Raw genomic sequence first — 14537 nt, 5'->3', positions numbered from 1 at the left:
GCAAAGGTACGGGGTAGTCAGGAAGGCGTCTCATACATGACTGCCCCAATGTTATCTAGGATTGCAGATTTTTCGATAAGACGGTACACCGTTGGCGTCCCCATGAAACAATATTCTCGCATTTACAAACCATCAGTGCAAAGGGGAGAAACAAATCACGTTCAGCAGATGCTGAATGGTGTTGGGCAGTGTTGAGCAAACGAATGCAACAACTTCCAATATTGTATTACTTGCGGTGCACTATGGGAAGGATTTTCTGTCACGTGGAGACCACAGGTAATGCGCATGGTGAAAGAGCTGTGTCAATGAACCAACATTGTTGTGCTGCGCCTTCGGCGATCAGCGGATAAAAATTTTGGGTGTTGCCGGCTCAAATGTTTGATCAGCTTTAAAGGGAACCTCCACTAAAACAACAAAATAACTTCCAACCACAACATATGTTTATAATTAAAAGTGTTCAAACTTTTTCCTATGAAGCGTTTATATTCGAAAAAAATGAATTCAAAACGCTTTTTTGGCTTTCAAAATTCCCGGGCGCCGCCATTTTGAAACCAAAACAACCGTTTTGAAATTCTTTTTTTTGGGAAGAAGGCTTTCATTGCAAAAAGATGCACAATTTAATTGGTAAAATTATGTTCTATGTTTTTTAAGTTATTTTGTTTTTAAGTGGAGGTTCCCTTTTAACTTTGCGCATCATGCAGTAGGGTCTGCATAAAGACGCAAAGTGTATACTCACCAATGTTGGGATTCTTGCCCATTAAGAAAGGACGACGGTTACAGCAACTGCAAAGCACTATCTATCTATCTATCTATCTATCTATCTATCTATCTATCTATCTAAGCGTCGCACCGGAATCGCGAGGTCACGGGTTTAAACCCCGTTGAAGTCCTGAATTTTTCAGACTTCTCTACGCAATTGTAAAAAATTGCGTTCATAACTGCGAAGATCATAGCTTCACTTGATATCTATCTATCTATCTATCTATCTATCTATCTATCTATCTATCTATCTATCTATCTATCTATCTATCTATCTATCTATCTATCTATCTATCTATCTATCTATCTATCTATCTATCTATCTATCTATCTATCTATCTATCTACTATCTATTTATTCGGGCGTACCCGCACTGATTCAATGAGTCTGTCCATTTCCGTCTATTGGCCATGAGGGATGCAAGATCCTGCCTCGAAATAGTATTTCTTGATTTTGTCAGGGAAAAAAAGCGCTGCACGTGCGGCACGCCATGTTTGGAACATTTCTTTACAGTGCTCTGCAATTGAAACCCTTTAAATAACCAAACTTGTGAAAATGAGCATACAACAATAAATTTTATTATTCTCCATCTTTACTTCAAACCTTTCGTACTGATCCATTTGCATGATAATAGACCATGATAATGTACAAAGTGAACAAGGAAAATTCTTGGAAGATTAAGGAAAGGGCAACGTTGTATTTTTAAGTGACATTTTTCGCTGAGGTTGCTGTTGTCGTTATATTTCGCATTGCGTTTACGTAAAACGGTTGGAAATTCTCTTATTCTAAGGTCCCGTCCACACGTATCCAGCGTATTTTTTAATTCGCAACTTTTTCTCTGCCAAGAGTCCATTAATTTGGACTCTTGCTCTGCTGATTCAAAAATTTTCACGTGCACGCGTAACGTATTCAAATCGAATTTACCTGTCCACACGTATCCGGATTCGTAAAAGTCCAGGACTCCTCCGTCCCTATTTTCAACAGAGAGCATGCGCCATCAGGCGTGCGAGTTGGCGGCAATTTTCGTTCAGCAGCCATGTTGAAGTTTGTAACATACTGTTTGTGAGTTTGTAACGTTATCGGATTTGAAAATATCCGGATTCGACCGTCCACAACGATTTCACATGCTAATCAAACTTTCCACTCAAGAGAGCGGATTCAAAAAGGTTCGGATTCCATGCCAGATGCCCGATAGGTGTGGACGGAAGCCGATTAAAGTTATATCCGGATTCATGTGGGCAGGATCTAACTTGCCTTGCTCATTTTGAGGAGTTGATCGATAACTGGTGCAAAGAGGTGAGAAAGAAGCCAATATCAAAGAAGTTTCTCCATTTTTTTTGCAAACTCCACTCCTTATTGCATAGAGCTCTAGAGAACTCGTACACTGTTCGCAAAGGGCAAGGGGTCGTATTCCTCTGTTTCGTAGTCTGGCCGCCTGTTACGATCAATTACCTATTTTAAAAATATATTCATGTGATCTCCCTGATTGTTCTTTCTTTCTTAACAGACTGCATTTCAGATTAAATGCTAACGAATCGTGATCTCATTTCAGGGAACTCCAACAGAATGTCATAAGATCACACGCTGCTGGTAAATTAAAATTGTTTATTTACGCAAGTTGTTTAAGATCGCAGCACGAGTAAGTAACATAATTGCGGCTTTCAGCTTTAGGAAGTCTTTGGACAAACTCCATTTTTTGCCTTGAAGAGAAGCCCTCAAGAACAGCGAAGCCTCGAGAAAACAAACTTCTCGCGGCTTTGCCACTCGTGTGCGCATTGGACTGGTGGCTTCACCATTCGTTGCCGTGTTGGACAAGCGGCTTCGCTGCTCGGTGACTCACGTTTCGCCACGAAAAAGGAGTGGTAAAACTTCATTTGGCTTCGGATATTTGTCCTTTCTTTCCAAATATAAAACTGTTTAAATAGCCCCTGAAAGCTCTTTACTGGTAAGATGTCAAAACATATTGAAATTTAAAGTTGAGTAGCGTCGTTATAAGTTAAAAATCTTCTTGTATCTCAGTTCTGTTCTTTCCTCCCTAGTGGTGGGTCCTCCTTTATCAATTGAGCACACGCGCATGTTATTCGCATTAAGGATTAATGTCCTGGCGAAGGTTACAGGTGAGAACAACCGATAAATCTTATTTAAAGCTGACAATTCATGTTCATCTGTCGAAAAAAACGCGCGGCGCGGATTCGAAGCCAGAGATTGGAACTAATTATAAGGGATTAAAATCGAGTGCAATCCATTAAAAAGGCTTTGATGATGACTTGACTTCTCACTCCTCAACTCTACGTACGACATTTCGTTGTTGTTTCATTTGTGTTTTCTGCGGAAAACTTGCCTCAGTCCTGGTACTGGATAACTTGTAACCATCCTGGTTTACGTAACTCGCCCTACCAGTAGAGCATGGAGAGCATGGAACCACTATACCGCCTGTGTCAAGTTTTTCAAAGCAGCTTTGGTTACTGAGTCTAGTCAAACTTGAAAGTGTTGCAATAGTATTATCCCGACTATGAATATTTTTGCTATTTCATTCTTAGCAGCATTGCAGATAATTGTTACCCAAACCTCTTCCCACGAGGCTCCTACAGTTCAGCAGTACAGTAAACACCCGCATATGAGAACAAGGGTTTAAGAACTCATCTGAAATTTGGCCAATAAAGCACCATAAATGAAACAAATCAGCAGCCTGATAAATAAACATGGTCTTAATATAAAGGGAAAGGGTATAAGAATGAGGAAACATACAGTGACTCATATCAAAGTACTGTGGTGTTTAGGACCATTACAAACTCTTAAAGTATTGTATGCTAATTAACCTCTAGTAATGCATAATTGAAAGTTTTTCCTGAAAGCAATTTGAAGAAACTTGTAAAACAACGTTCAAGCGGATGTTCTCACTACGCATTTTTCTCACTAAGCGCTTAAATAAGACACGACAACCTTAAACCTGAAATCCGTGTTTTTACATACGGGTGTTTACTGTACTAGAGCTCCGAACTAATACTCGGAATGTCGTTATATATACGTTCGACTGCCCGCAAGAGGCCAATCAAATTTTCTCACGAGTATCTTCGAGTACTTAATACGGAAAAAACATTAAGTGTTTTTAATGCAAGCGGCTAAGCAGGAACATGCCACAGCATCAAGCAATATTTACTTACTCCAGGTTACAAAGTTGATCATTTGTGATCAAATCATGGTCAAAACTCAAAGAAACAAGTGAGGAGGTTGCCCATGACTATGGGTCATAATTTTGTTTTAGCTTGCCTTCAATTAAACTGGATTGTTGCGTATACTAGCTCTCGGGGAACTTCTCTTTGTACTCATGCTTACAAAATTTCGCCTGTGGAAAATAGTGCTGATTGCTGACTTTGTAATGGTGACTTACTGGAATTCTTTCTTTTCGTTTCAGTGGGATGATCACTCAAAGACTTTAAAACAGCTTATTGCAACCTTTAACTGTAAAAACATCAGCATCGTCATAATTTTTTCTGTAGATCAGTTAATTCTTTTGGTCGTCTCTGTTATTGATTCAATGAAATAAATTCGACCCATGTCAAATAAATAATAATAATAATAATAATGTAGATAATAAAATAACGGTTTCTTTAATGTATTAATCCACACCATTCTTCTTCTTTCTTCGATTTTTATTTTATGCATTTATGGCTTTTGGTGGTATAGTTTGTGTTGTTTTACTGAAATATTAAACTCGACATCGTGATATATTTGTTAGTATATGCGTAACACAGTGGATAGCGTTGCACCTCGCGCGCTGATTGGCTACTCAACCCTCCGGATATCCTTTGCTAGTCACCTCCGAGCAATTCGCGCGGAATTTGGGCCCGAAGAATGTTGTAAATCTTTGCAGGAATAAATGAGTTAAAATCATCTTTTTTGTGCTATATTATCTCCTTTGGGGGGGGGGGGGGGGGGGGGTTTTATTTTTGAGTATATACTAAAACCAAATATTCACCTCAGTGTCTGTGGCTAGTGATGGATATTTACCGTCGACTGCTGGTTTGGCTTGGTAAGTATCCACCACTAGCCACCTCCACTTCCGCTGAATAGTTGTTAACTAATCGCCCATTTTTTTTTAATTTGTAGAGGACTGTATGCCTTGGGTTCCTGAGCAGGGTACCGTCGGGTGGCTAGTGGCGACCTTGCTCCGTTAGCTCACGTTGGCTCTATGTTTCCTGGAGGGCGGGGCCGATGTGGAGTCCCAAGAGTGGATGGGCCGATGCCAGTTTGTTGAGGGCTGTTTGGTTAGATAACGGCTCACATTTCTTTTGAGAAATATATATAAAATACATGTCCATATATATAACTGCATAGTGAGATCATGGTACTTTGTATACACGTCAAAACGTTGATAAGGCGCCATCCTTAAAGTGTATATGACAGATTTTTTTTTATTTACTCAAGTGACAAATCATGGTTTTCCTAAGATAAAGAACTAACCCAACAAAAATCCATAACGATTTTTTTTATATATGCCTTTCCAGTCTTGTAAATTCCGGAACTTTTCATTTCCGGGGGTAAAAAGCCGCGCTAGGTAGGGAGACTGGGAATAGCAGATCTGGGACGCACACGAAAACAGAACGAAATTTTTATTTCCTTTTTTAGATTGAGAATTTGCTGAAACTGCTTCTGAGTTGCGTTGTATTTAATTCTAAAGACAAAAGAACGAAAATTTCTAAGCAACTAAAATCCCTGCTTTTCTGTTTTGACGTACACTGGCACCTTTAGGTTACGATTTTGTTTATGATTTCACTTCGTATTACAAGATTTTAGAACCTGGGACCCGTCAAAAAATCCCCCGCCATTTGAACTAGGTTTTCAAGAGAAGTAAGAAGATAATTATTTGAAAAGTTTCACGACATATCGTTTTCATTTACGAAGATTGAAAAGGGGATTTATGCCACCTAAAGTAATGCTCGAAACGCTTCGAGACTTTTCCAGAGACGATCCCAACATGGACAGGACGATACCCATGCACGCAAGCTCGAAAGGATTGAGTTAAAAGAGCGAATTGCTGACTGGGAATATCGTTCCTCTTCGATCCATTTTTTTCGTGACTAGGTTCTCAAGGGCGCACAGACTGCAAACCTTTAGAGCTGGTTCCAAAAGAGGTTAACTTCTAACCTTTGTGTAGTTTACCTTTCCAAATTTAGAACCGTTTTGTTTGTTTTCCTCCATCATTTTTGTATCCTTTGTTAGGGGATGGCATTGACGATTAATTGGAACTCAGTTAATAACTTCTCTCGGTGCTGAAGGTAATTGTCCCACCTTGATTCGATTTTCTGACCCGCAAGCCCTCCAGATGAAGTGGTGATAGCCTTATGGCGTGCTCTGTTTCCGTTTGTTAGCCGTTCAGCGGTCTCGTTTGGTTTGCCAAGCATGGCCCCCTGATGTCATCGCGTCAGTTTTCACTGGAATTGTTTAAAGGGACGAACGAGAGCCGTTGAGGGTGTAAGTCATATTACAGGAGCTGAATTACAGAGCCGAACAGTGTTAGCTTTTTTTGTCCCGGTCCAAGGCTTTGCATCCGACTGGAAGCCATTGAAAGGTCGGTTGTCTCAGATACTTGATGCACTTTTGACAAAGGGGATTGCAAGGACACAGAAATACCCTTGCCTTCTTTGCTCCCTTCAGTGCATCCGTGCACGAGATGAAACTCGACTTAATTCTTTTTGAATGCTTGGTGTCATTAGATGTTTTGCAAAGATATTTTACTCGTATTTTCCTCATTTGTTCTCTCCGACTTTGGGATGATTGATCCAGTGGTTAGACTGGCGAACTTAATTTGATCCAAAACGGACCCTTTTCACTAAGGCTTTTTTAATAATTTGCATCATTGTCGTTAAATCCCCTTGACGATTCCGTTAATGATAGGCAAATTGCGCTATCCATTAATTTCAAAATGCATCAGTTGACGGCAGTTTCGAGAAACTTTGGTTGGCTTGAGCATACCTTGTCATTTAGTAGGCAAGTTCAGCATCCCGCGTTTTCGCAAATTTTCGCTTGAGCAATAGAGAGCTATTAAGCACGCGCGTTTTTTGAGACGCGGGACGGAAACCGAGAAGTGAGTATGTTTTCCCTTTTAAAACTTCTCTTCACACAACCACATTTACATGCCTAAGTATCTTTTCTCTATTAAAGATGATAAGTATAAAAATCTTGGAGACACCACTGTCCTGGCACCGAGAACTATCCTCTTCCGGTTGCCGTCCGCGTCTCCAGCAACGCCGCGTTATTAAACTCGCACGTTTTTGAGATGGCGGACGGCCACCGTAGAGACCATTTCGGGAGCCTAGGATAGTTGTGTCTCCCAGATTTTTTATACTAATGATCGCCAATGTATAAAAGAGGTACTTAGCATTGTAAATGTGGTTGTGTGATAACAATTTAAAATGGGAAAACAGCTCACTTCCGGTTGTCGGGCCGCGCTATTGAGCTTTATCACGCGCGTTTTTGAGACAGGACGACAACCGGAATGAGCAGTTTTCATCTTTTAACTTGCCTTCACACCACTAACGTTTACATTGCAAATTATCTTTTTTCCCATTAGTATGGTTAGTATAAAATCTAGGGGGATACCATTGTTCCTCGCGCCACAAATAATTCTCTTCCGGTTTGCCGTTCGCGTCTCAAAAACGCGCGTGCTTTGAGACGCCGACGACAACCGGAAGTGACCTGCTTTTCCCTTTAACACTTGTGCTTTACACCAAACCAGCAGTACATTGCTTAAGTATCTTTTTCTCCATAGGAGTACGGTTTAGTAGAGAAACTCAGGGGACATACCACTGTTCGGCAGACGCGCAATGTTCTCTTCCAGTTGCCGTCCGTCGTCTCAAAAACACGCGTGCTTTGACAGTCAAGTCGGGCATTCGTGAAAACATCTACGAGGATCATCCCTTGCAGAGACTTCCGTTTCCTTCTTCACCCTTCGAGAGGGAAATCAAAGAACATACGTGCCAAACAGTGTAGGCTGGCGTTTGCCTCTTTGCCAAAACATACCTCAAAGCTAAATCTCTTCTAATTACCGTAAATATGAATGTGTAGTCATCCGGTCATAAAAATGCAAGACATGACATTTCAACTTCTAGTGGCTAACAGCGTGTTCAATTGTATTAGTAATGCCAGCAAGTGGCGGCCACACTTTGGTCAGCAGCGTGTCGCTGTAGGAAGGTATTGCGGTCACTTGGCTTCCATTCCAGAGTATAATCTCTCAGAAATTGCAGGCAAGATAATGATAACGTTGCAGCATTGCAAACCTCATCTGTTGTGTTTTTTCCTTACATGAACGGGTTTTTTTGCCACTTTTCGAACAGGTTCCCCGTTATATTCTGGTCGGGCAAGAAGAGCGCGGATATTAGGATTCTTCCTGTGCCGCTTGGTATTTACGTGCATTGTGTGTCGATCAAAAATCTTTTGCTTCACACTAAAATAAAATTTAGTGGTTAGATCGTCCCACTCTACGCTTCGACCATAAGCGTGAATGTGGCGATCAAAAATCTTTTGCTTCACACTAAAAAACAATTTAGTGGTTAGATTGTCCCACGCTACGCTTCGACCATACGTACACTTGATTTTCAAGTATGCTCCCTCAAAAATGACTTTTCCATGAAAATTTCAGTGGCTGTGTGGAAAGTACTATTTTGCCCTGTATATATATGCTTATATTCTTTAGCCGCTAGTTTTTTTCTTGTCCTTTTCAGAGAGTCACAGATTCGGCAATCGTGTTCAAGATGCCTACACCTTGCGTTGCTGTCCACACGTAAACATTCAACATCGTTTCTTGTCCACTGATTGCGTCTGCTTTATTTCTCAGATGGCCAAACACACTTCGAAAAGGATAGCCTGTCAAACGCAACAATATGTCGCAAACCTGTTGCTATGAATGATTGATAAGTGAAATGATTGTTGACTAACATGTTGACATACCCTTTCCCTAACGATTCTACGTTGTCCCTTATATGGCAGGTTCACGGAGTCGTAAATGACACCATCGACTTTGTAGAAGACGTCATAACCACAGAAATGAACAGTGCCACAGATAACCCAGTATCCTTACCGTGGTAGTTAACCTGCTTCTGTCAAACGATTTTTTTTTTCTTAAAAGGTAATTCGATCCGGAAAAGCCCATGCATGGGAACATTTAGACTATTTCTTCAAATGAAAAAAGGTCTAAAGCCTTGCTCTTTCTGTGAATTGTTTTTGCGAACTTAGGGTCTTTCATGAAACCAGCGTCTTCTATAACAAAGCTCGTGCGTTGGCCCTAGGCTAATTTTTTTTTCTCAAACTTTGTTGGGAAACATGGAAAATCCAACAGAATGTGACATAAAAGTAAACATGGTAAAGAAACGTATAAACATGTTCCAAAGGGAGAACTCGAACGGGATATGAGTCTCATGCGAGGTGCTACCCAGTACACGTATCTGCACACTAAATATAATAAAAAGGGGGGGAAAAAAAAAGAAAACATCTAGTTCGTGTAGTCTTTGTAAGAAATGTCCCCAATCCGCGTTTTCAAAATTCCACCTTGTAGCGCGATGTTGTACTCTTTCGATATTGGTCTTAAGTCGTGCTGAGGAGACCATACCTGAGAAGCATTGAAAAGGTGAGACTTAACTAAGGAGAGTTACAAGGAACGCCTAACTTTGGGTCGGTTATGATCTTGTTTAGAATATATGACATTTCATTTTCGAACCCCGTACAAGCCTGGATTTCTTTAGGCTTTCTGGCCACTGCGTGTGCGCTTGCTAAGTTGCGGCTCATCTAACGGCGATGATCTTTCTAATTTTCATTTTAAGTTTGTAACTTTTCATCTTTATAACAGTATTTAAAGTCAAAGTAGGGTGAAAAATGGTTCAAACGTATCGATCGATCCGCCTTTGCATTCGGTTTTTGCATCATAGTTATTCATTCATAACCTGTTGATCAATAGATTGTTTTTGCTGACCAGGGGAGGTAAGTTCAGGTGGAAACTTTCATGGCGAGTATCCCGCCAAAGTAAGTGATTATGCTGCAACTAAACTGTCAGTTATTTGCAAATTTACTGAAGACAAAATGCGACAGGGTGCCTGTTTTTTATGTGTATATTCAGGTTATCTTTGTCAATGTTCGAAGCCCGGAGAAAACCCCGAGATTTTTCGAAGTTCTTATCAAAGGTTTCAAGGAATTTCATTATACATTCTACTGAATACAAGAAGAGCTTGCCTCTGGGAGCGAAAAAAAGGCTAGTCACTGTCTGAATTTAAAAGTGCTTACAATAGGCAATTTGTTGCTAGGTGCTTGACTACTTAACAATTGGTATTCACGAACTGGCGAGTATGAGCGAAAGGAGAATGGAAAGACTTGTCAAGCCAGGTAATTTTCGTCTTGTTTTTGCTCTCAAAGCGACCGTTTTATCGTTCTGTAAAAGTTAATTTAACTTGTATAAAGTGCATCCATGTTGCGCGAATAACAGTGGGAACGTGACCCAGCATTGGAAGGCGTCTCAAACGTTTTGATAAAATGTTGGCGGAAAAGCGTTATCGATGACAAAGCTGTGCGTGACATTCATCGGTCGAAAAATGAGGTACAATTTCATCTATGGTGGAATTAGCAATGCTCCAAATGCTAGCAGCAACCATAGGAGATTAACCTTATTATATATCTGTTTTGATGGCACTTGTTTCTTTGTTCACTTACAGTGAACTGCCAGCATTTCATGTGATTGAAGGTGGAATTAACTCCGGTGAGTTATCCACTAGCCACTTTTGCCACTTTTTTATCTGCATTACTGATTTAGCTGGAAATTCGCCTTCAAGATTAAAACAAATGTGATTGAATTTTCTCTTTTATTTGCTTTTCAGGTTTCATGATGGCGCACTGGCACAGCCGCATCTTTGGGTAAAGTTTTTGCTGTCACACTTTTGAAGCTTGTGATGAACCATGTAGAACATTTTCAAAGGCTGGTTGGTTTTACAAGCAACTAGCGACCCAGTTATCATTCTGGTCACCAGGCCTCGGGTCAGTCATGCGCAAAAGAGAAAAGCTCTGGTGACGACATAGCTTAATTATAAGTTCAAACGACATGCGCTGCTAGTGAAGACCAGTCTTAAACCCTTTAGGAGTGCCAAGACAAACTTTGATTTGATCGTGATGAACTTGAGACCGCACGCTCCCCATGAGTTAGTTTTTAAAAAGGTCAATTCAATGGCCCGTGACATTTTGATTGCGAGGAAAAATAATCACCAATCAAGACATGGAGTTCGTTGCCAACAGGCCTGATGGTTTTCTTGTATGCATTTCGGGTTTTTTCAGGGGAAGCGAAAGTTCAAGGAGATTAGTGTAATGTGAAGGATAACCCCAAACAATTCTTTGACTTTGATTATTCGTTTTTTTTCTGCATAAGCTTTTCCTCTGAATGTAACACTGCTGATTTATTAGTTTTTATTAGTTTCAGAGAACAAAGTCCTGTGCCATCCCTCCTCGGTAGACTCTTTGCCTACATCCGCTGGTCAAGAGGATGCACGTATCTATGGGAGGATTTTCCGCCAGGAAAGCAATTAAGGTCGTGGAAAACGTAGAAAAAGGTTAATGTATTTATCGTACTGTTTTTTAACGAACTCTAGTGTGCTTCACGGCATTTTTAACGAGAAAAACGCTTTCCTAAAAGTGTTGGAAGAAACTCCCGCTGTCGCAAAGAAGTCTGATCGATTAAGACGGAACTTGAGCGGAACTGAACCGCTGACGGTGAAGTGCGCAGCGTAATCACATGATCAGAGGTTTGAATATTTTTTTGGAGACTGGATTTCTTTCAGCTTCTTTTTGCAACTGCTTCAGTTGACTCGCAAGCAGCTATGATCTTTCTTTTAACCGACGCCAAGATGTTGCGATAGTCTGTACACTCTCGGTCATCATCGCACGACATGCATGACCTATGTCCAGAATTACCTGCAATTGCATGCACGCCCACTGATTTTCGACATCCAATCCTTCTCGTCCCCAGAGCCCTTCGTTTCTTTTTTGATCAAAAGAAATGGAGGAGTCTGGGAACGAGAATGACATCCGACACGGAGTGTTCCTATATTTAAATTAAGCATTTGGCACCGATTTCTAGCAACGAGGGCGACACGGGCCGACGACATTGTGCTCATTCACAAGACACACCATCTGGACGCGCAAAACAACCAGAATTTTTTGATAACCAAGACTACGGCTCTGCGCGTGTGTGTTGCCGTCCTCAGCAAATCGGTAACTTTATAGATGGCGACCAATAATTATTATGCCGGCATTTGTTCTGTATTTCATGAAACCGTCTGAATTTCCTTTGCTTTTATTTTACTTACAGTGCTTGCTATTGAATTATTGATAGCTTGTCAGGGAATAGATCTCCTGCGACCTCTGAAAACTACGGAGCCTTTGGAAGCTGTCCATTCGCTCGTGAGAAAAACTGTCAAGTGAGCGATTTCATTCTTCTTTTCTGAATACTTCAGGGGCGGCGGATCCAGAAAAAGCTATGAACAAGGGGGCGATGAAGGTGATTCTTTACAGGACTGACTTTAAATTGTTTATGGCTGGGGACTATTGTTCCTGTGTGTTTTTCCTTTCATTGGTTGTGAGCCAATCGAGTGTTGTTGTAATAGCTGCTTCCTGATCAAGGGATATCTCATGTGTGAGGCCCTCCCAGGGTTCTGGGGAACAGGGGACAAAGACAAGATATCTTAGGGAACAAAAGCAAATTTTAAAGGGAACCTGGGATCTGTGACAGCCCTCCCCCCTCTGTGATGCCATGTCTTCCTGGGTTAATTGCTCCTTGTGCCTGAAATAGCTAATTTTTTATGTTTATTTATCCATTTATTTATTTTATTTACTTAAGTATTCATGTGCTGTATTAACCTTTTCATTCATATCTTGTTCTAGACTCTTATAAATCGATGTCACTGCCCGCCGCGATTAACTTATGCTATTTGCAGGCAGTGTCACGAAATAAAGTTTTGTTGTTGTTGTTGCTCTCTGCAAATAAAGCGGGATCCGAGTACTTTCTCATACCACGAGGGTGCAATCATGCAGATTCTTTGAGAAACGAGAATCGCTAATATGAGAACGGGAACGGAAAGAAGTCGAACTCCGTTCAAAGGCTTTCCGATACATGAAATGCTGAAAATCTATGGCTTGTGGAGAACGTGAACGCGACACTTTTTTTCCCTTTTTGTGTGTTTTTGAAGGTCTTGGGACAAAGATCGCTACCCTGGCACCAGACATAGAAGCAGCGCTCCATCTTGTTAAGGAAGGCAAGGTAAAGGCTGGTTTTCATCAGCGACGTAAGCACAGACACAAATAACAATACGCAAACGCATTATTTGGCTTAGTGTCTCCTATCCAAACAGAAGTTGCTAAAGATCACGCCATGGTGCCTCAGTTGGTTGGGCACCAGGATACCAAGGCAGGAGGTCGCGAGTTCGACTCCGGCCGGACCAACACTCAGGGTCTAAAAATAACTAAGGGCGCGATCTTTTGGTACTATTCGGGAATAGGAAATACACGGAATAGACGAATAGACCTATTCCGTTTTGGGAATGAACGGAATACTATTCTGTTCATTCTGCTCCCGATAACAGAATAACTGGAATGGCCAGAATATGGAGTGTATCTCCGCACGGCCATGTAATATCCTCTATTTCTTTCCGTTTAGGATGTCTCCCGTTTTTTTCTTCCATTTACCGTTGTCCGAACGACCCATATTATTTTAGTTTAAAAAAAGATATGAAGAAGGTAAATGACTTAATAAAACATGTTCTTAACTGTGAATCTGGAATTGGTTTTGACAGTACAGATTTTCAGTTTTTCATCCCCAGAGTAAACGTGACCCTCTTCCACAAGAGAGGCTCGTTCGCCAGGGGAAAAATTTTATAACAGAAGGGTCTATTTCCAAAGAGTAAGAATCAGGTGTGAGATTTGTCCCCAACAGCCTCAGAGAAGTTGCTGTTTTTAAACCACGATTTGCAGGAAAATAAACAACAGACCACATATACCATTCACATTTAAATGATATGGAAATACCTGGAACAAAACGTATAATTATTCTCGAAGGGTTTGGATTGGGTACAACATTGAGTTAGCTGACTTGGTCTATTGCTTATTTTCCCGCAAAACTTTGTTCAAAAATAGACATTTTTCTGACGCTGATGGGGACTAGGCCAATTTGGCGAATTCATTAGACGCCCGCAAACGAGGAACAAGGTTGCGGAAGCAAATGTTTCCCGTTTGCGGTCCCAGGAAACATTTGTTGTGGAAGCAAAAACATTTTGCTTCCTCAGCAAATGTTTCCTCGTTTGCGCGCCGAGAAAACAATGTTTTCTTGTTTGCTGGCGCCTTTACTCTTGGCTGACATTAACTCTCAGCTCGTTTCCTGCCCGCTGGTGTCCCCCTGCCACTCGACCGTGACTCTTTCTGAAGCTTGAAACTGGTGTTTTTGAGATGGCCTACGATTTTCGTTTCCAAAATTTGGAAATACATTCGACGGCAAACGCAAAAATAGGCGACGATCTTCGGCACGCATTTCAGCTGTTCATTTCGTTGCTGTGGGTAATCCGTGTGCTGGCGAAACGACCGGGATTCGCTATTTGTATGCACGTCTAACTATGTTCAACTGCCTCTGATGGTCTGACCAACCGTTAATTTGCTTACTTGCTTTGCAGATCTGGGAAGTTGTAGAACCCTACATGACGCATTATTTCAGCGTTATAAGCTGCCAAGAAGAAACAGCCAGTGATGTAGCCTCC

General features: G+C 41.1%; 1 pseudogene; it reads left to right on the top strand.

Annotated features, from left to right (window-relative positions):
- Positions 1-7843: 7843 nt before the first annotated feature.
- LOC138040746 (histidine ammonia-lyase-like) overlaps positions 7844-14537 on the top strand; it is a 7665-nt pseudogene continuing 971 nt past the window's right edge.

This window comes from Montipora capricornis, chromosome 3, assembly GCF_036669925.1.
Source record: "Montipora capricornis isolate CH-2021 chromosome 3, ASM3666992v2, whole genome shotgun sequence".
Lineage (NCBI taxonomy): Eukaryota > Metazoa > Cnidaria > Anthozoa > Scleractinia > Acroporidae > Montipora > Montipora capricornis.
Note: the sequence above shows the minus strand (reverse complement) of the source record. Positions and strands in the feature narration are given on the sequence as shown.